Source organism: Amblyomma mixtum, chromosome 6 (assembly GCF_055824585.1).
Source record: "Amblyomma mixtum isolate Tamu chromosome 6, ASM5582458v1, whole genome shotgun sequence".
In the NCBI taxonomy this organism is placed as follows: domain Eukaryota; kingdom Metazoa; phylum Arthropoda; class Arachnida; order Ixodida; family Ixodidae; genus Amblyomma; species Amblyomma mixtum.
In genome coordinates, this window is record NC_143017.1 from 126,708,385 (window position 1) to 126,728,314 (window position 19,930).

The following is a 19,930-nucleotide window of genomic DNA, read 5'->3' on the forward strand; positions in this document are numbered from 1 at the left end:
ACGCATGCTGACGTGGTTAACATACGCTATGAACCAGGAATTGAAAAAAAACTTTGTATAAGCCAGGAAAACAATAAACTTGGTCAAGAGTATTAGATCGATAATTAGCTTCCCAAAAGCGGCCCCGTTGCAGTTCCTGACTACGCACCAGGGCAGGTAACCTTCTGCAGAAAAAAAAAAAAAAGTAATAGCAGCAGAGCCCGGTTTCGCGATGTTTCCCGATAGTTCCAATACAAATACGCTCAAGGAACTGCTATTACTAGTCGTTTGTACAGTGGAAGCACCAAGAAATTGAGACATGCGATCTAACCTGTTTCCAGTTAGGTAATGCGGGCATGCACGACAGCAACGTCACAGGCGCAGCGACGTTGAGATGACCCGAACCAGACCGCCTACACGGAACTAACTATGTGAACAGTTACGGCCTTGCGATGAAATTTCAGACGGTAGGACATCACGCTGGCGCGCAAAACTCAAAGTATGGAACATTTTCTTTAAGACTGCGCAAAACTCCGCTAGCAGGCGAGAGTGCCCATTCCGGAGTAAAAGAAAAAAAAAAAGGGGGGGGGGGGGGGGGGGGATAGATGCATTGCACCCCACCTCTCTTCTCCATAGATCCACTACTGCCATGACCACTTGAGCCAACATGACGCACTCTTGAGAGCGAAAATACTCTGACTCCCACTCTTTTACGGCACACGCTTTCCTGAGCAAGGTCACCTTAGGGAAACAACATTTTAGAGCAACCCTGCTCTCCGGCAACACAGCCTTTCGGCAACATTACCTTTGGTGAACAGTATGCACGACGCTGTCTTTGGGGAACATTGCTTTTAGGGAGAAAAAGAATGCGAGCAAAATTGTTCGGTTATAAAAAACTACGACGCTGCTAAGCCCACAAAAAGTCAGCCATTGCTTTAGAAATGTTAACGCCTCTCTAAGCGGAACGCGAAAAAAAAAAAGTGGGCTTACTCAGTCTCTCAAGCAAACTGAATTATAGAAAACAAAAATACATTGACAAGTATGCCACAGCTGATACTTCAGACGTGCCTCCTCATACATTCATGCATTAATTGAAGTATTAACCATTTAGTTACGTTGCTGTCTACCAACGCAACCATTATTACGCGAGGTAAAGCAGCTGCATGCAGGCCAGTTTACCAGAAACAAATGGACTACAGTAAACTGATTCCCTGAGATTAGAGGATGCAAGCTAGGCTCTAAAAGAGCTGTAAATCTTGGTGATTAGCTAATTCGTTACGAAGAAGTGGAAGATTTGAAACGCACAGAGACTGGCAGCCAGAGAAGACGAGCTAGGAAAAGGAATGCGCGGAAAGCTCAAAGGTCGGTGTACAAACAACAGGCGATAGAACAGGGAAAGAAAACATATTACGTGAGCGAACATACTTAAATAAGAAAACAAAAACAAAGCAGACCACGCAGAATCGTGCTCGCTCGAGCCTAAAACCGTCTATGCAAAAGAATAAACACGAAACAAACGAGCAGGTAATAATGGCGATGACAAAAGAAGAGCCGTCCTGAGTTCGAAGCGCCAGAGGCAATCCTTTCACTTCGAGCAATCCAATTGCGCGCTACAGTCCATGAGCGCGCGCTTTACGATCCCATCAAACTACGGAGCTAGGCGAGGGGGAGATGCGGAGGAGGAAGCCCATCCCCTTTCTCTCTCACTCATAAAAGTCGAATCTCCGCGTCCCGGCAAAGAATCCTGCATCGCCTGGACGAAAGAGAGGGGCCCACCACGCAGAACAATATCGCCGAAATGCCGCACACGCAAAGGAACTGCGCTACCAACAAAGCACGAAACAACAAGCCTGCGTTGTGCACCAGCGCAAAGTAAACAGAGCGAGCGATAGAGAGAGAGAGAAGAGCTAGTAGGAGAGGGGGGGCCTTCGCGTGACGAGGAGAAAGAAGAGGCTCGTAATTAATCACGTCCACAAAAGAAACAGCGCCCTACGCGCAAGTGTACGCCACAAGGTCCTGGCGAACCGAAGCAAAAACAGCCGATAAGAAGACGACGGGGTTCGTCCCGGAGATGAGGAAAAGAGAAGCTGCGAAAGAAAGAGAGAGAGGGATGCAGGATGGGGAACCAGCAGTGGAAGAAGAAACCTGTTCGACGGGCCTCGCCCAAATGGACTCGGCATAGCGCATTAACACCACCGAGATGGACTTTTAGAGGCCTGCCTCCGCACTGGGCGAGCCGGCTCATCGGAGCTGCTCTCTCGGCTGGGCCGTTGCCGCACTCGGAAGAGGAGAGCGGCGCGCGTCTCCTCGCGTTCTCGCAGGAGCGCGCAGCCAGCGACGCAGGCCAGCGCGGCTTTCAGCGCGGAGAGCGTTTTCGGCCCTTTATCACGGCCCCATAAACGTCAGGGCGGGCTGTTCGCGCGCGCTTGACCCCGTGTCTTGGAACTACCCCCCCTCCCCATCCTCAGCGCTGAGTGCGACAGAGAAGAGAGAGAGCGCGGGTGACATCAAACTGACAGCGAGGTCCCCACGACGTAGCGCACCGACACCAGAAGTCACAAAACACACACGCACACCTCCCCTTCCCCGGTCGGTGTCGCGACGACGGAGCAGCCGCCGGGATGCTATATTTCTCGGCCCTTGTCGGAGCCACCTAAGGGCTACTGGAGTCATCGGCACGCACATTAGCCGCAACAAGGAAAGCCGCACGATGGAGTGCACATTAGGCGCCGAAACAAAACAGTGGTTCCACTCAAGGTACAAGGGGACGCATCCGAAGGGATGCAGGGTAACGCGCAAAAAGGCAGTGCGCGCGTTCTGTGCGTAATAGGGGAGTAATTACTCATTCTGTGCGTGTGTGTTGCGACGTCACTGTGCGCCCTCGTGTGTTCGCGTTGCGGTGATACGCGGTCGCGAGCCTGTACGAGTCCGCAAATTGCTTTCCCCCAGCAGCACAGAGAGTAACTTTTAGCCTTCGCGTGTTAATGGTGACGTTTGGATGAAAATGTTTAGCCGAGGAATCTTTGCCGCGTCTTCAAATAGAGACAGACGGAACACAGCACGAACGAAACGTTTCATGAGGCGCATGACGTCATTCACGAAGATAAAAGATGCCACGCACCCGTGAAGAAGGCCCTCCTGTGGTTTCCACGAGGCACAGAACTACCCTTGCGTGTATGTAAGTACATCCGCGTGCATGTTATAATTCATCCCTGACATCTCGAGCAGCAATGCCAGAAATGCTGCCATTCGAACTACTTCATTAACCACAACACAGTGTTACTCTTTCTTGTTGCAGTGCAACATACATACCTCAAGCAGCAAAGCGCACATAAGAGTACAGAAAAGCGCTTCAAATGAAGAAAACAAAGCGCTCTTTCCATAAAGCAGTCGCCGAGCGTTCTTTCGTCCCTCTATTTTTTTTTTTATACGACTCGCGGGGGAAAAGAATTCTGCTCAAATTGCGGCGCCAGCAAGATGCACCTGCGGACGCAGTGTACATAAAAGTCGTGGAACGTCACGTAGACTGACATCCTGCAGAGGGCTTTACGTAGCGTGATAAGACGGGACAAAGTATAGCCATGGCGACCACACCGTACGATGAACGCCAAGGAAGCACCGCTGTAGCGATGCATTTGTTACTACAGTACAAAGGGGGTTCGAGCCTGGAAACTGCAGAAGCACGTGCGTTCACAGCATCCGTGCGGGGCTCCCCGACCACCTTCGAAATGAATCACAGCCACCATTATCACCATCAGAAGAAGTTAGTTCCAGTTACACTTGTTCTGCACTGCGCACAGCCACCCTATCCAGGAAAACGCCTTAACTTCGTCAAAAATATCTGCGCCTCTGACGCCTTGGAGTGCATTTTCTGCCCTCGGTATCCACTCCGTGACTCTACTAAACCAATGGCTGACTACCTGTTCCGTGCAACACACATCCTATATCCCTATAGCCCTTTTTCTCCTCCTGATCTGCGCTACGTTGTCACAAACGCGCGTCTATTCTGCTGCGGCTCTCTTAGTTTCTGTAAACTTCCCACACTTATAGGAGAAGAACGGGAGCTCGCAAACGGAAGCAAACACGGGAAGCCGTTAATCTCCTCACTGTTTCGAAAACATGGCGGTGTCAAAGAGACCACAAGCTGGGAGAACTGGCAGTACAGCGAAGAAGGCGCCTTCTTCCTCTCTTTTTGCCTCGTCTGGCGCACAAGGACTTGCTCAGGCAAGAACACCGCCGGACAGAAAGTCTAGGAGTGTGCATGATCACGTCAAATACCAAGATTTGATACCTGGCTTACCACGAGGTTACGAGTGAGAAAAGCCCAAATCCAAGGGGCCAGAAGCCAGGGGCTCCTGGCACATCCGTCACACTTCGTCTCAGCTTACCTGGGAGAGAGAGAAAAAAAAGAGAACCTCGCATTACTCATGAGTGCGATTAACCCGCTTCTATCCGACTATAAAGCCGAAACGAGGCAGTACGTTCAAGAAATTCAATATTAACGTGCGTGGAAGTGATGTACTGAAAACGGAAACGCCAACTATTCGGAGAAAAGCGACGAGTTAAATTGCCCACTGCCTAACATTTATACAGCGAGAACTTTACCACAGGAAATTCATGAAGTTGGGTTGCGACCGATTACTTAAGCCTGTTGGTAAGTGTTGGCTAGTAATTAAGAAGAAGAGGGGAAAAAGTACCACGATGGGTGCACGTAGAATGGGCAAGAGTCTATAAGACAGGCTAGATATAGTAGACGGCCAATTTACATGTACCCGCCGCAGCCACGCTCCGAAGTGGTCAAACAAGGTCCGGGCTGATTGACAAACCCGTCTTAGCCAGGTCACGGGCCTAACCTGGCGTCCTGAATGATAGGGGCCGTCTCCGAAGCGGCAAACCAAAGGTTAACGGTCACATGTCACATGAATAGTTAGCCCCCCAAAGCAAAGCATACAGGTATATTCAGCTCTTCTTCCAGCCCACAATAGCGTTAGTGCCTTATGCGCTAGTGAACCCACCAAAAACAAAGCGCGCGGTGCTTAAGGACAGCAGACACCGTGTTGCTGAGGCGAGAAGCGAAACAAAGAACGATGCACGTGAGCCAGACTGTTTTGCATACGGCCGATTCAACACTCACATATGCGAGCGAAGCAGGGAGTCCCCAAGAGGCTGGAGCGACGCACAACGCGGCCAGCGGTGCGCACTGCCGCCTTTGTACACGCACCGAGCACGCATTCACGCAGCTGTGAGCCTGTCCGCGCCTGCATAATCGAATGGATCGCATGTGCCATGCCACGCGAGTGCTTCCGCAGGCTCCACAATGAAACAATACGTCACGAATGCGCAAGGAAAAATACGCTGCCGCCAGGAGACCTTGTTGCATAAGCGCACGCGGCTATACGTCGCCTCGGCTTTGCGCGCCTGAACTCCTTTTCTTTTTGTAGTTGTTGGTGTGCACCTGAGAGCTTCATCACTGCTTCACCACTATGCTCCAGTGATCACGAAGTTCACGAACAGTTGTAGAAGAAACAGCTGCCTGCTCCTGAACAAACAGAAGGATTCCAAAGCAAGACAGAAGCAGGTGGTTCGATGAAAGCACGAGCTGCGCGGATTTCGTTTTATGGGGAGCACACATCGCACAAACGAAAAGAAAAGAGTTTCCCTCATTTCATGACCAGACTTTCGTCGACGTAGTAATGCTCGGGTAACTTGTCTGTACCAATACTGTTAGCGAACTGAAACAGAAATAAAATAACGTCGGTAGCGCGTAGCACATCCACGACAGCAACAATACAGCGAAATGGGCTCTCGAAAGCCAAGGAAAACGTAGCAATTATATACCTCGAAGAACAGAAAATTCATTGCAACCTTTGGCGGTAACAGCTCTCGAAACGAGAACTCTTGTTCCATGTGTTCTTTCTCGTACCTCCAAAAAGAAAACATAAAAGAAAAAGCGGAGAAAAAAGAACGCACAAAATTCCCTTAAACCAACTTGCGAACGTTTTTCCTGGAATCAGTGAGCCATAATAATTTTAAAGAAGCGTACGCACAGACACCAACTCCCCAAGACTTAAACTTCCTAACTCTCCTTACCAGAAATAACGTTTTCGCTTCACCGGAATGCTATTACAATAGCAACGGTGCTTGGGTGCATGCTGTAAGACAAAAACACGGCGCGAAGTAAAGATAGCGCGTGGAGCGAATATGCGATGCACATGTGAAATGTTTCGAATACATTCCTTTCTTCCTTATCTTAAGAAACATGAAACATGGTTACTGATGATTTGTTCGAATATTACCGATGCTGCAATAAAGAGGCCGAAATAGTACTAACTGTTCAACCTTTTATTTTCCTCGCTGCGAAGACATAATAATGCTAACACATTAGGCGCGATCACGCGGAGGAACAAAGAAATGGGTTATCACTCACGTCTTTCAATAAACATGGCGTGAAGGCTCCATAAACGGCAAGCCGAAGAGATAAATTGGTACATATTGTTCCTGTCGTCTCTCAAGAAGAAAAAAAACAGGCCTACAGAAGTCCCTACTGAAAGTTTCCATAAGGCGAGTCCCTTAATTTTATATATATCATATCTTATATGGAGTCAATATGGAGTGTATGGAGTCGGCATGGACAATATGGAATGCGCGTATGGTTACTTACGCAATCCATATATGACGTCATTCACATTTTATGGAAGTTAAATAGAAATGCTATGAAAAGTTTTTAGAGTCTATGCAAAATAAGTTTGGGCGTACATATATATTTCCACATCATACGGACTCTACATGTATGGACAATATGGAATGCGCGTATGGTTACTTACGGAATCCATATGACGTCATGCACATTTTATGGAAGTTAAATAGAAATGGTATGGAAGGTTTACGGAGTCTAAGCAAAATACGGTTCGGTGTCCGCATATATTCCCACATCACACGGACTCTACATGTGTGGCCAATACGGAATGCGCGTATGGTTACTTACGCAATCCATATATGACGTCATTCACATTTTATGGAAGTTAAATAGAAATGCTATGAAAAGTTTTTAGAGTCTATGCAAAATAAGTTTGGGCGTACATATATATTTCCACATCATACGGACTCTACATGTATGGACAATATGGAATGCGCGTATGGTTACTTACGGAATCCATATGACGTCATGCACATTTTATGGAAGTTAAATAGAAATGGTATGGAAGGTTTACGGAGTCTAAGCAAAATACGGTTCGGTGTCCGCATATATTCCCACATCACACGGACTCTACATGTGTGGCCAATACGGAATGCGCGTATGGTTACTTACGCAATCCATATATGACGTCATTCACATTTTATGGAAGTTAAATAGAAATGCTATGAAAAGTTTTTAGAGTCTATGCAAAATAAGTTTGGGCGTACATATATATTTCCACATCATACGGACTCTACATGTATGGACAATATGGAATGCGCGTATGGTTACTTACGGAATCCATATGACGTCATGCACATTTTATGGAAGTTAAATAGAAATGGTATGGAAGGTTTACGGAGTCTAAGCAAAATACGGTTCGGTGTCCGCATATATTCCCACATCACACGGACTCTACATGTGTGGCCAATACGGAATGCGCGTATGGTTACTTACGAAATCCATATGACGTCATGCACATTATATGGAAGTTAAATAGAAATGTTATGGAAAGTTTATGGAGTCTAGGCAAAACAGGTTTAGGTGTCCATATCTATTTCCAAATCATACGGACTCTACATTCCCATTATTCCATACGAGCAACTCATACGGAAAGTTTCAGTAGGGGCCTCTCGTTTTCTCACTCGCGAGGAGGTCGCTGAATGAACAAAAAAAACAAACAAAAAAACAGACTATTGAACGCTATCTTCCGCAGCGCTCGGGAGGAAGGAGCTGAGAACCATTTAACCGGGTGACCGTGCGAGCAAGCACGCTACTCGAGACGCCGCCAGAGTATATTCCTCCAAGACGTCGCGTGCCCTCGATGCGCACGGCCCGACTCGAGCCTCACAATCGACCACCCGCCACTTCCGATGCGGCGTTAAGCAAAACCCCGGCGCGTCGACCAGAGGCCGCACAGCGCGTGGCGCAACTCGCGGGCCCTGCCGATCCCGGCCGCGCGACAAGTGGCCCGGAACGGCATGCGAAAAAGCGATCGAGCGCCAAAACTGAGCACGGCGCCGCGTGGCGTGCGAACGGCGTCGTTCACGAAACATCTCGGCTGACCCGCGGGCGGCACCGCTGAAACCGAGAGCTATAATCAGCCGAGGACTCTGCGGCGTCCAGAGTGCTTATTAAATCAGGCTCGCGGAACAGAGAGCGGCACGGCGACGCCTCCTCCTAACGGCGCCGGGACACGCGACCCGTTCTTGCATCGGAAAACTGTCGCAACGACGGCAGCTGCTCATGCGAACGCTCTCCCATCGCTACCCGTGTTACGCTGCACAGCCTGAAGGGCATTTTCGCCGAGGGTGGCGGAGAAGCGGTGGCCGCCGACGAAGCCTAGTTGATACTGCGAATGAGGCCGTGGGAAGAGCGCTCTGCTGCTCGAGGCGGCACACCGGAGGAATCCGCTTTAGAACGCTGCACCCGAAGCTGAATGCTTGGTGCATGAACGCCCGTAATCCGAACCGAACGTTATAGGGATGGGACTGCTACAGCGTGCTCCTGTACCGTAACCTTTCGTTTACGGTACTGACTGGTTCGGAAAGTCAAGTTCATATAGCAGCTTTACCATTTATGAATGAAAGTGGATGCTTGAGCGAGCTGGTTTGACACTGACAAAACGGCGCGGATACAAGGACGACAGAAGACCACAGTGAGCGTGCTCCATTTATCGTCCATGTCCCTGTGCTGTTTATTCATTGTTTGGAGTCATTGCAGCCTTTCCTCAAATGCAAAACTAGTTAGGCCGCCGGTATGAGCAACGGTAAAGACGAGTTACACGTTTATGCCAGTTCATGCCGACCAGATGACCTGCGGGGAAGCTACCCGTAACAAAAATTTCAAAATGAAGTTCACTGACTCTTTATACACTATCTACAGGCTGCCTGAAAGAAACTCCTAAAGGGACGTGCCTTGCAAAGAAAACACCAACTACTCAGAACCATGCGTTGCATCAAGCAGCTCCCAGCAGTAAAATCGACGCATCTATGATAATGCACGCCCCATCAAACAGCCTTTTTGGAGAAAATTGTCGACTCGCTCTGAGTGTATGGCAGGCGAACAGGTATTACGCCTGATTAACCTTCTTATATTCGTAAGGCAAACCACGCGGTATAGTTTCAAAGTTGAATGAGAGAAGGTTTTAGCCTTAAAACCGTGTCTTCACTCAGATGGGCGACGTGGAGTTTCCATTCAAGTGACTGCGCGATCCACTCACGCTTGAACGTCTTCAGCGCCTACGCAACTGGATGGAGGTTCAAGAAGAGAATACTGCTCAGCGGAAGTTCGACCGCCACTTGAAAAATCCATGCTCTCCCTAAATTCAACAGCCAAACACGAATGCGTTTTCCAGCTTTAGTACTTTCTTTATTAGCTATGCACCTCCGAACATGCACCATAAACAGCAGAGATCCCCACAAAAGGCATACAGGAAACTACATAAAGCGTCCGCTCTTCATAGCAAAGCTAATCTAGCAGACGGAATCTTGACGAGAGCGTCCGACACTCAGCTCGCCAGGGCGCTGTGGCCCAGAGCAACCGTGCATCAAGCATTCTCATTAGATAAAAGGTGGATAACGCACTTTTTTTTTTTTACATTTCACACTTTTGTCTTGCTAAACCAATACACACGTGCTGTTATGGAATCGCCAACTGCGCTGTTTACCTAATGTTCCGTAGAAAGCAACCACTTAAACACACAAGGCGGTAGCCTCGAACATTCATTAACGGAATACGGAGACCAATTTGAGCTGTGTTGAATCGGTGTTTGTTAATTTTTGCCCTGCTCGCTCTTGGTGCAGGGTAGCGTGAGAATTAAAACTTCGAAGCAGCGACTATGGCCGCAATGTTGTCTCAACTCGTCTAAGACCTCACGGCCACCATTCAGCGTTCGAAACACAAAACGAAACCACAACGGATACTAAACTGGATTACAAATCACGTAGCAGGCGTAAGTGAATTCCAGATGGCGATCCACGCATTCCAAAGAAACACGACTCCAAACAAGCAAAAAAGATGTGAAAAGAATTGGCAGGACGATCCTGAAACCTGCTGCGAGAAAGCTACGATAGTAACAAGATTTACCCTCGGTCATTACTTTGATGGTTTGACTCTAATGAACACTTCTTTTACTGGGCGAGAGGATGGCGGTAGGTGAGGGGTGGGGTGGGGAGGTGGCCGGCCGGTGGTGCTTCTGCAGAGGCCAGCTTGTTTTCCCACTGCGTCTTTGAATTCGATTTCACCGTCGCTTTTTCACTCCGGTGCTGCGTGGGTTTCTACACTCAAAACAGAAAGGAGTCCTACATCGCACTTTCTTTTGTAAAATGGAGGACAGCGTACTCCCCTTTTATTCCCATATAAATGTATTCGTGTTTAGAGCGATATAGTGGGTGGAGGCCTTGTGGAGGACTGACGGTAGGTGGGTTAGTGATGGGTGGCAATGGGAGGGCGGTGCATTTGGAGGACTTAGGCTTCACTCACCTACATCTCACACAGATAACGCCAGAGCTTTCGCCAAGTGCCACTGCTATCAACCCCCCCCCCCCCTCCCCCCCCCCCGCAGAAATAAACAAAACACACGCCACTTGCCCCATGCCCATTTCTTCTTGATTTCAACTAGGGCACCATTAACTCGCGCTTGCTGCCTGACCTACACAGCTCTCTTGTTCTCTTTTTACCTTACACATATCGTTTTCCCTTACACAGCTCGGTGATAAGTGCAGTTAAGACAAGAATAAACAATGCCGCTACGCAAGCGACCGGCCGCTATGCCATAACCACACTCAACGCGTCTGGCGCACAGCGGCTCGCTCACAGAGCAAAAAGTAACGGACGAAAAAAAAAACCGAGACGGCCGGAAAAACAAGAAAGAAAAATGGGGAGCCGAGAGCGCGTATTGGCTTTATATCTCGCGCGCAAGAATACTGACACAGTGCAACGCCGGATCGGTCGTATATTACAAGCAAAGCGGGCTGGGGCAAAAAAAGAGAAGAGAGAAAAGAGCGGGGCGAGATTTTCAATTGACGGCGCGGCCAGCACCGTTCCTCGCGGCATACATAAACTTGGCAATATGTCGGCCGCCTCGGGAGCCGTTCTCCCGAGTGCGCGCGTGTGTAGGTAACGAGCGCCCACTAGGCGGGCGAGAGGGGAAACGGGGCACAAATACGCCGCTCGGACGGCGCGAGCATTATTGCTCGCGCCTCGGCTCGTTGCAAGAGGCAACAGAGAGTCGCTTTCTTCGCTGCCTTTTCCTTTCTTTTTGTCTTCTTTTTATTCTTCAGTTCCTGAAACGATCACCACGGCTTTGCGAGGCAGCCGGCGACGAACACCCCGCCACAATGCACCGCGGAAGCCGCCAGGCGGCGCTCGCGTCATAAACTCTCGAGTCAGTGTATATTCGCGGAGAGCGACAGAGGCTGGCGCAGGCTCGGCATTATACGACCGCCCGCGACCGCACGCGCTCTCTCCAGCGACGGTGGGACGCACGAGTAGGCACGGATGTCGCATGCACGCGGGGGACGCAGAAATGGCTCGGCGCTTGAAAAGACTTCGCGCTTCACAACGAAGGGAAAAAAAAGTGCGTAAAAAGCTAAACGAAGTCGCGAACCGCTGACGTTTCGCGGTTTCATTTCGTCCGTCCGAAGCCAGATGGCGTCCTCGGCGGGACACTTCCTAATTTTGAGGCATAGAGGGGACATAACACTAAAAGTCAGTTTTGAAAAATTTTTTCCCCTCAAACATTCATACACGTGCACCACCAGGGCTTTCGGCTCGTTCAAGCACGTGGTTTTATTGAATAAAGTGTTTTGACGCCCCAAACCAACTGTCCAAACAAGTCCGAACTGTCCGAAGATTGCCTGGGAAAGGTGGCAACGTAAAGCGTGTGCCCCCCCCCCCCCAAAAAAAAAAAAATAAATAAAAAAATGGCATGGTATTTAAGGTACACTGTGTTGAGCAGTTCGTGAAGCAGAAAAAGAGAGAAAATAAGCACGAGCAATCAGGACCCATCTTTGTTGTCCACAACGGCATCACGTGGTGCGAACACGGAACTGGCGCAGAACCGATCGTCAAGTAAGCGGTTCGCTGCAGCTGACGACGTTGAAGGACATCCACAGTTGGTTTCTTATCTTCATTCTCGTGTAGCGAGCCTTGGCTAGTAGCTTCGTGATCATTGTGCAGTTGATCGAGAAGAGAGCGTCATTACGTTCATCTCATATCGCGCAAAACGCACACCAGACAAAAAAAAAAAACACACAGGACGAAACACGGGCGCTATTTACAAGTGAGTTGTAAGTGCGTTCCTTTCTTCTCTGGTGTGTGTTTTGCGCGAAATGAGATGAATATAATGGCTGAAAACCAACTAGCCCCATAAGATAACCCTTCTGAAGGCAGCGTCGCTTTACATATGCTGCAACTCTTGCTGAGAATGCTTAGTGCACATTAGGGAACCACACAGGTGACGCCGCTCACTGCATGGTCACCGCTGCGATGATTGCATACGTTGAAACGGACTTGTGTACGGTACTGTCATAAATACTACGCGATAGTTCTGACAAGGCTACAACGACAGCGCGAGACGTATTCGGCAGATACGACGGTGGGGCCCGGGACGTATCACTACTAAAACCTGTACCTTTTAAACAGCATTCTCATAGTGCCCTTGTGAACGCGATGGTGAGGAGCTAAGGCGAATAGATCAGTGAGGTACTGACAACGCTGCACCTCAGCTGGGTTACCAATAGCGAAACCCGGTCGCTACCTATTGTGTTCCACGACGCTAATGATGGTCACTACCAGCGCAGCGTAGCTAGAGTCGTTAGGCAGCCGGATGTGGCACTTGGTTTCAGCCAGGACGCGGTTGATTTCAGCGGCAGAGGACTGCCTCTGCCATCAGAACAAAATACAGCCTCGAAGATTGTACAGTTTCTTCCAATCCTTTCCTCTGGCCTTGGCGCAGCCGTTCATTATTATGTAGAGCTGCCTCCGATGAAAACATAACCTCATGTGATGTCCTGTTTTCTGCACTTGGGGGTTCCTCCAAAAAGGAAACGACCAAAATTATTTAAACGCGCCACGTAGGCTGCACTACAAGTAGAAGTTCAAGCTTTGCGCGTCTCACGGGACAATGACGCCCTCTTCCACACTCGAAAGACGCCAAAGAAGTTCCAGTACACATACAGGAATAGCCCTTTCCGTGTCACATCACGAACGATCTATAAATGCCAATAACGTATTATTGTACTCTCCAAAAGTGCCTGAATCAACTCATGCTATCATAGGAGGATAACTCATGTTACCATGTTATCCGGCAATTAACTTTAACTAAGAACCAATGCGTATGAGGGCAGATCACCGAGACCATCAACAGCGCGAATGACAATGGACATATGAGCGACGGTACGGGAGCAGTGGACAAGTTCCATGTCGCATTAATTCCAACTGCAAGCGCTCAGAAGCAATGAAACGCTCCAATACACTAGCGGGTCGTGATGCATCGACATCGAAGTTATTTGCAAACATTTCAAAATGTCGTGCAATTGAGAGATGTCAGCTTATATTTAAATGCAATAATTTGCAGAAGATGCCACTGGAAGGGCAGCACTGCAAAGACGTCTAAGAAGCATCCCTATCATTGATCAAATGAGTACGATGCAGTCACGTACGCGAAAAATCGGAGGGTAGCTCGTCGGATACGCGCATCGTGCCAGCAGAAGCACCACACCTGAGGACACCGCGCGAAGCGGGCGGAAGTGAATAAAAAAAACCCGCGTGTCGCCGCACTGATTTCCACTAAACGCAGCGCGGTACACAGACGGCTCGTCACACGCGCAGAGGAGGCGCGACGTGAGACGACGCGCACAAAGCAGCGTGCCGACGCTTTGCGCACAGTGGCAGGCGGCCAGGCACGGAGCGCATTTTTTTTTTGTTCTTCTTCTCCGAGACGCGGAGCGTGTTGTGTGTAACTCAATCAAAACCGGGATGATGCACGGTGCGGAGAACCCCGACGCTACGTTCCACGTATTGAAGAAAAAAAAAGAAAGAATTGAATAAACGGTGGACGGAAAATAAAATAAAAAAAATGAAGAGGGGGGAAGGGGGGGGGGGGGGGGGTGGAGGAGAGGAGACGGCGGCGGGTCGTCGGGGGGAGTCAGGCGGCACGCGGTGACGAACCTGACGCGCTCGGACTGCCAAGCGAGTGCCCGGAGCGAGCGTTTTTAAAACCATTTTTCATTGCTCCCCGCGGCTCTCACGTCGACGCACTTCGCATCGGGCGGGGAAGAAGGGATGTCACGTCGCAGGGACGCGACGTTAAAGAAAAAAGAAAGTAATATTAACAAAGCCAGAGGAGAAAGAGAGCGAACGAAGAGCAAAAAGTGGGTGGGCAATCGTGGTGGTATCAATAACACCGTATCAATAAGTCCACACCTCCGACCAACAACGACAAACAAGAACGGCGCCCCTTCTGTATATTTCAGCATGGACGAGAGCGTAGGGAAGTGCGAAGGAGATAAATGCGCACAAAGCGAAGGTCGCGCGAACCGACTCTGAGGTGAGTGAAAATAAGGAAATGGGACGATAATAGCCAAAACGCCAAACAAGGAAGACTGTTGTGTTCACGCAAGCACAGCAAGGTCATTTCGGCTACCAAAATCGCGATTTCTTTTAAATTTAACGTCCATTCAATCGCTGCCATTTTAAAACTTACAAACTTATAAGAAAAGCAGAACTACTAGGGCCTCCGTATGATGGATAATCTGTATCACCTGCCATCGCATCCGAGTCTCTGCCATACGGAGAGCTTAAATAATGATAGCGTCAGCAGGTCTTCCGTCGATCAAACTCACGGGTACAGAATTAGGTGCCATGAAAAGCTCCACGTCTCAAAATTGTTCTGAATCTAGCACTGAAACTAAATGAATCTAAATGAATCTAGTACTGAAACTATTACCTGGAAGAATAATTTTCTGCAAGAGATATTGCTAATTTTGGTGACATCGCTGGGAGCAATGAAGGTAGTGCCACGCAAGGGAACCGAGAAGAGTTGCAAATCTGTCGAACGCCACATCAATAACTATGCCGAACCAAGAGCAGGACTCCGCGGGAGCCCAGTAACCACTTGGACCCCTTGGACCTCTTGGACCTCGTGGACCACTTGGACCCTTAGACCTCTTTGGAACAAATAATAAGCACCCCACCACCCCGGCGTGCAAGTATACCCTGTCATGTTACTGTAGTCATGGACAAAATTTTGGGTAATATGCGGATTCGGGGAAAAACATTTATTACGGCGCAGTTGAGCCCAGCAGCTCAATGAAATGCATAGAAGCGTGCGAAGACATACGTGGGCCATCTGCTAGGAAAATAATTTCGCTGGCTAGCGAGGCAAAGCAGAAATAAATCTAGAAATTTTGACCACGACTGCAGATTTTCTTTTCTTCTAATAAGCGCAACTAAAACCAACCGGTAATTAAGTTATGTTCTAGTGGAGTGAGTATCGCCGTCCGACTTCTCTCGCCAGCGCATGCACACGCGCATCTCGCGAAATGCGAGTAATTTCAGGACTTCGCTTAGAGCACGCCGGATGGGAGATGAGTAAGTGCAGCCGGCGCTCATCGCAGACCTCGTGCACGCATTCTTTCGGAACAGAAAGCAAAACCCCCCGAAATCTACCGGGAAAACAAATCAAAACAAAGGAAGAAAACGAGAAGGGGACTACGGAGCGAGCCGGACGGGGAAGGCTCCTTTTCGGGGCCGCCGTTTTATTCCTCCGCTTCCTCATTCCCACCGACTTTGCAGAATGAGAAACACGTTAGCACGCTCAATTGAATCCTCATCAGCGTCCCAATTCGCCTAGCAGGAGTCATGACGGCAGCGTTGCTGGGAAGGGGGGGGGGGGGGCAACTTGTTCCCCACGCACAGCGCACCTCCTTTGCTGTTGCCATTCTTTTGTCTCAGCGCACGCGCGCGAGCGGGAACGATCTTCCCGTTTTTCAGAGCTCGGCCGGCTTCCCCTTTCCCGCAGCGCCGTCGGGAGGAAAAAGCTCGGTCGGCATAGGCGCGCCACGAAACGGATTCCGACCAATCGGGAGGCAGATCCGCCGACGCATTTCTTTTTTCCGCGTCTCGAACCGCCGTCGGACGAATCACAATGGGTCCGGGCAACGCATGCAGAAAGAAAGAGCCACCCGGGAAGCATAGAGCAAAATTGGAAAAAGGAAGGAAATGTGAAAACCCGGAGAGGCCGACGTTCCGAGCGCAGCGGCACTTCGATCGCTTCCGTTTCTCCTTCTCTTTGGATAACTCGGATGAAATAGGGAACCGGGGGAAAGAGAAGGAAACAAAAAGCGCGTTTAAAAAAAATATAAAAGCAAACCCTAAAGAAGCTGTCCGGGCGTTTCGTGCCGATCGAGCGCATAAATATAGATACAAATCTACCGGGAACCGAGCGCGCTTCAGGACGGAAGGCGCAAGGAGGCAGCAGGGGGTGCGAAGGAGCTTTATAATATCGCGGCAATGAAATATGAATCGAAAAGTTTTCACGCGTTCGCGCCGCCCTCCCTCTCGTTCGCTCGTACCTCGGCCAGAGGCCGCCGCGTCGCGAGCTCAGATACGCACGCACACACAAAGAAAGTTGGAACAATCAAACACATATATAAATGCACACTCCGTACATCGAATCCCGCGGGCGGCAGGATACAAAAGCTGCCCAACGTCGCACAGCGCGCGACGCTTCAGCGGACAGGCGCTGCTGCAGCCGGCCTCGAAATGAAACACGAAGATGACCGGCGTAGACTTCTGGCTGCGCGCTGTGCAACTTCCTCTCCCGCCTTCCACCTCTCCCTCTTCCTTCTCCCGCTTCTTCCATCGCTTTCCCGTCCACTCGGGCCCCAGAGCTCGCCGCCTCCAAGTCGCGGGTCCAAACAAAAGGCGTTATTCGATTCGAACAATTCGGAAGGGGCCACTTGTGTGTTCGCGCCAACGAGGTGAGGGCCAATATAAATACGGCTGCAAGCAGCAGCAGCACCAGTCGAGCGGTGGCATATAGGGTTACAGCCGCGAAGGGGAGAGGAGGGGCGGAGAAACCCCGGCGCTGGTTTTGCCTGAAAGGCCTAAAAATGAGGGAAGGGGAGAGCAGCACGATGGGGGAACGGTTTCCAGCAAGACGTCCACGAGGGCAGTTCAGCTCCCCTCTCGCTCCTCTCGGCTGCCTCGCGTATGCCCCAAGGAGACAGAAAGCACAGGCCAAGGCGGCAAGAAGCGGCTCCGGAGCCAGCGGCTTCTTTTTCGGCCAAACGCCGCTCGTCGCCATCAGGCCAGTGGAGACGGAAAGGCGCGCTATAGCTGTTGTTCTCCAGCGCCGCAGCTCACTCGCTTCCTGGGCACCGCGCGAGCGCGTTTCTGCCGGCCAGGCTGTTTTTGTCTTGTGCGCGCCGAGGCGGCAGCTATATGGGCTGCCGGGGGGCTCTCGGGAACGTATCTCATATATATTTGAAGGAGGAGGCCAGTTTTCATTTCAGAGACGACGCCGCCCGCGCCCGAACCGCGCGGCTCGCTTCCGCCGCCTTGAGCGAGAGCCGCCTCGTTCCTTTTCTCGGTCCTCCCAATAGGAAGCCGGCTGCCTCGCTGGCCCACAGAGCCTGCAGCTTCTCTCGAGAAACGCGGCCGTCGCTGTTTTCATTTGGGAAGCCACCGGCCGCGGCTTCCGCGAAAACAAACTTTAATGCCGCTGCTGCCTCACCCCTGGAGCCGAGCCTTCGCCTGCGGAGCACTCCACTCCACTGTATACTGCGCATTAATGTCTTCTTTTTTAAAGTTTTCTCTTTTCTTTTCTGACTTGAAAGCCAAGCCTGCGACTGTCCATACATAGCGCGCTCTATCCAAAGCGCAAGCAACTCTCGTGAAAAAGTAGGTTTCATACTCGGTCTGGGGTACGTCCAGAAATACTTGCATTCTGTGAACCGCAGGCGGGCGCACTTGTCTAGACCGCGACACCGTGACTAGCGAAAGTCACCTGAAATGGACCATAGCCTGCATTTGGAACAGGACGGCGTGACTGCTGAGTCCAAACGGGGCAGACTGCGACTCTGAACTGATGTGTTAATTAAACCTGCACCTCTGCGTGCTCAAAAACGAAGAGACTCTTTTAAGGTTATCCACTAATGCAATCATGAAAAGAGAAATACTGGCCAGGTCATTACAAACGAGAGAGAGAAAAAGAAAAAAAGATAGCAAGAGCTGGTTGTGTGACCGATGACCGGGCCCGCGATGATAGCAGTGAGAGGTGGGGGATGCATAATGCGCATAGGACAGAGCGGCATGCTAAGGCTATAAAATCTGCGCTGGCAAGACCACGAGGAACCTTTAAAAGCTTACTGAATTCAGGAACTATGGCTTAGTACTTCGTTTAGGTGAAAGCACAATCTATTTGAAAGGGTGAAACGACACCGTAATTAAATTAAAGAATTAAAAAAAATTAATACTCATCACTTCACTCGGCTTCTAAAAAAAGGACCACGAAAATCTTATTGCAGCCTTGGATTCCCAGTCGACGTGACAGTCAAAACTGATCCATGCTGACTCACGGGCAATCGCGTGGATATCAAACCAAGCCGAAATCAATCGTTAAATGCAGACGGCATATCACGAACAGCAATTAAGCTGAGAAAATTAGAGGCAAAAAACAGGCCATGCAACTCCCTTCTGATAAAAGGTTCAAAGATTTAGAGAACACTTATTCTCTATAGTAAATGACGTACCATTTTGTGGACGTTTTACTACTTTCTTCCATTCTTTCCATGGAAAAACACTTTTGTTTTTATTTTATAGATACAGTCACCGACCCCGTCTCTTACACCACCTACGCCTGTATCTTCCCTGCTAGTTGTGGTTGACAACACCAGCGAAGCGACCGTACACGAATTCTGCAGCCTTTCCTTACGCAGAGATCGCTGCCAAACTCGGCTGCGATTGACTGGGCACAGGCCACAGGCGCTGGACAAAGTCCCGCACACGTGCGAGAGCTAACACCGACGCAACGAAGCCAAACTAGCCAAGCGCAGCCGGCTTCTCGACACCTCCACAGGCCCTGCTGACGGCAGGCCCAAAACTGCAAGCCGGCGATTTCTCTTTGCCGCTGACGCGGGGCCTGGGCTGCGCGTTTTCCGCACGTATGCAAGAGCGCACGCCCGCAGCAACGGAGAGGGAAGCGGGGTGGAGGGCGACCGGTGTGACAGCGCGCTGTCGCGAGGGGCGACAACCCGTCTTGGCTTAATTAAGTGGAGCGGGCACCTGCGATGGTCAGAGTCGCGCGCGGACCCCGGCCGGGCGTCCCTCCCTGCGGAGCCCGTCACGCCCGCGACGCGCAATTAAAAGCCAATTCATTAGGCTGCCAAGCGAAGCGCTGATTCTGCATTCCCGGCGGCTGGGTCTCCGGGGACGAAGGCGCGGCGGTCGGGCGAGGGCGGAGGAGAACCGCGGGGGAGACTGTTTGGCTAGCGAGCTGGGCGCTGTCAGTCGCCGCTGGGAGGAGGGCACGCGCCGCGACGGACAGCGGTCCGAAACAGGTGTCACCCGGCGGCGTCGGCGGGAAAGTGGTGGCTCGACTAAACGACTGAGTTTACTATAGACGGCATAGCCCGACTGATTACTACACGAGAAAGAAACAACTGTTCAAGAATCACACCACGTGTCTAATGGTGACTGAAGGATTGCGAGTTTTTAGAAAAGCAGCTAAAGATACTTTAGCAGGGCTGAAGCGATTACAAGCCGTGG

General features: G+C 50.4%; 1 protein-coding gene across 7 annotated transcripts in view; it reads right to left on the minus strand.

Moving 5' to 3' along the window:
- LOC149340314 (uncharacterized) overlaps nt 1–19,930 on the minus strand; it is a 628,908-nt gene that overhangs the window by 201,278 nt on the left and 407,700 nt on the right. For 4 of the 7 annotated variants that reach the window (XM_089549064.1, XM_089549063.1, XM_089549067.1 and 1 more), the window contains one exon: nt 4,280–4,367. The exons of the other annotated variants lie outside the window; for them this stretch is intronic. The gene's annotated coding sequence lies outside the window, so the exon portion shown is untranslated. The remainder of the gene's footprint in view (nt 1–4,279; nt 4,368–19,930) is intronic. 7 annotated transcript variants of the gene reach the window in all.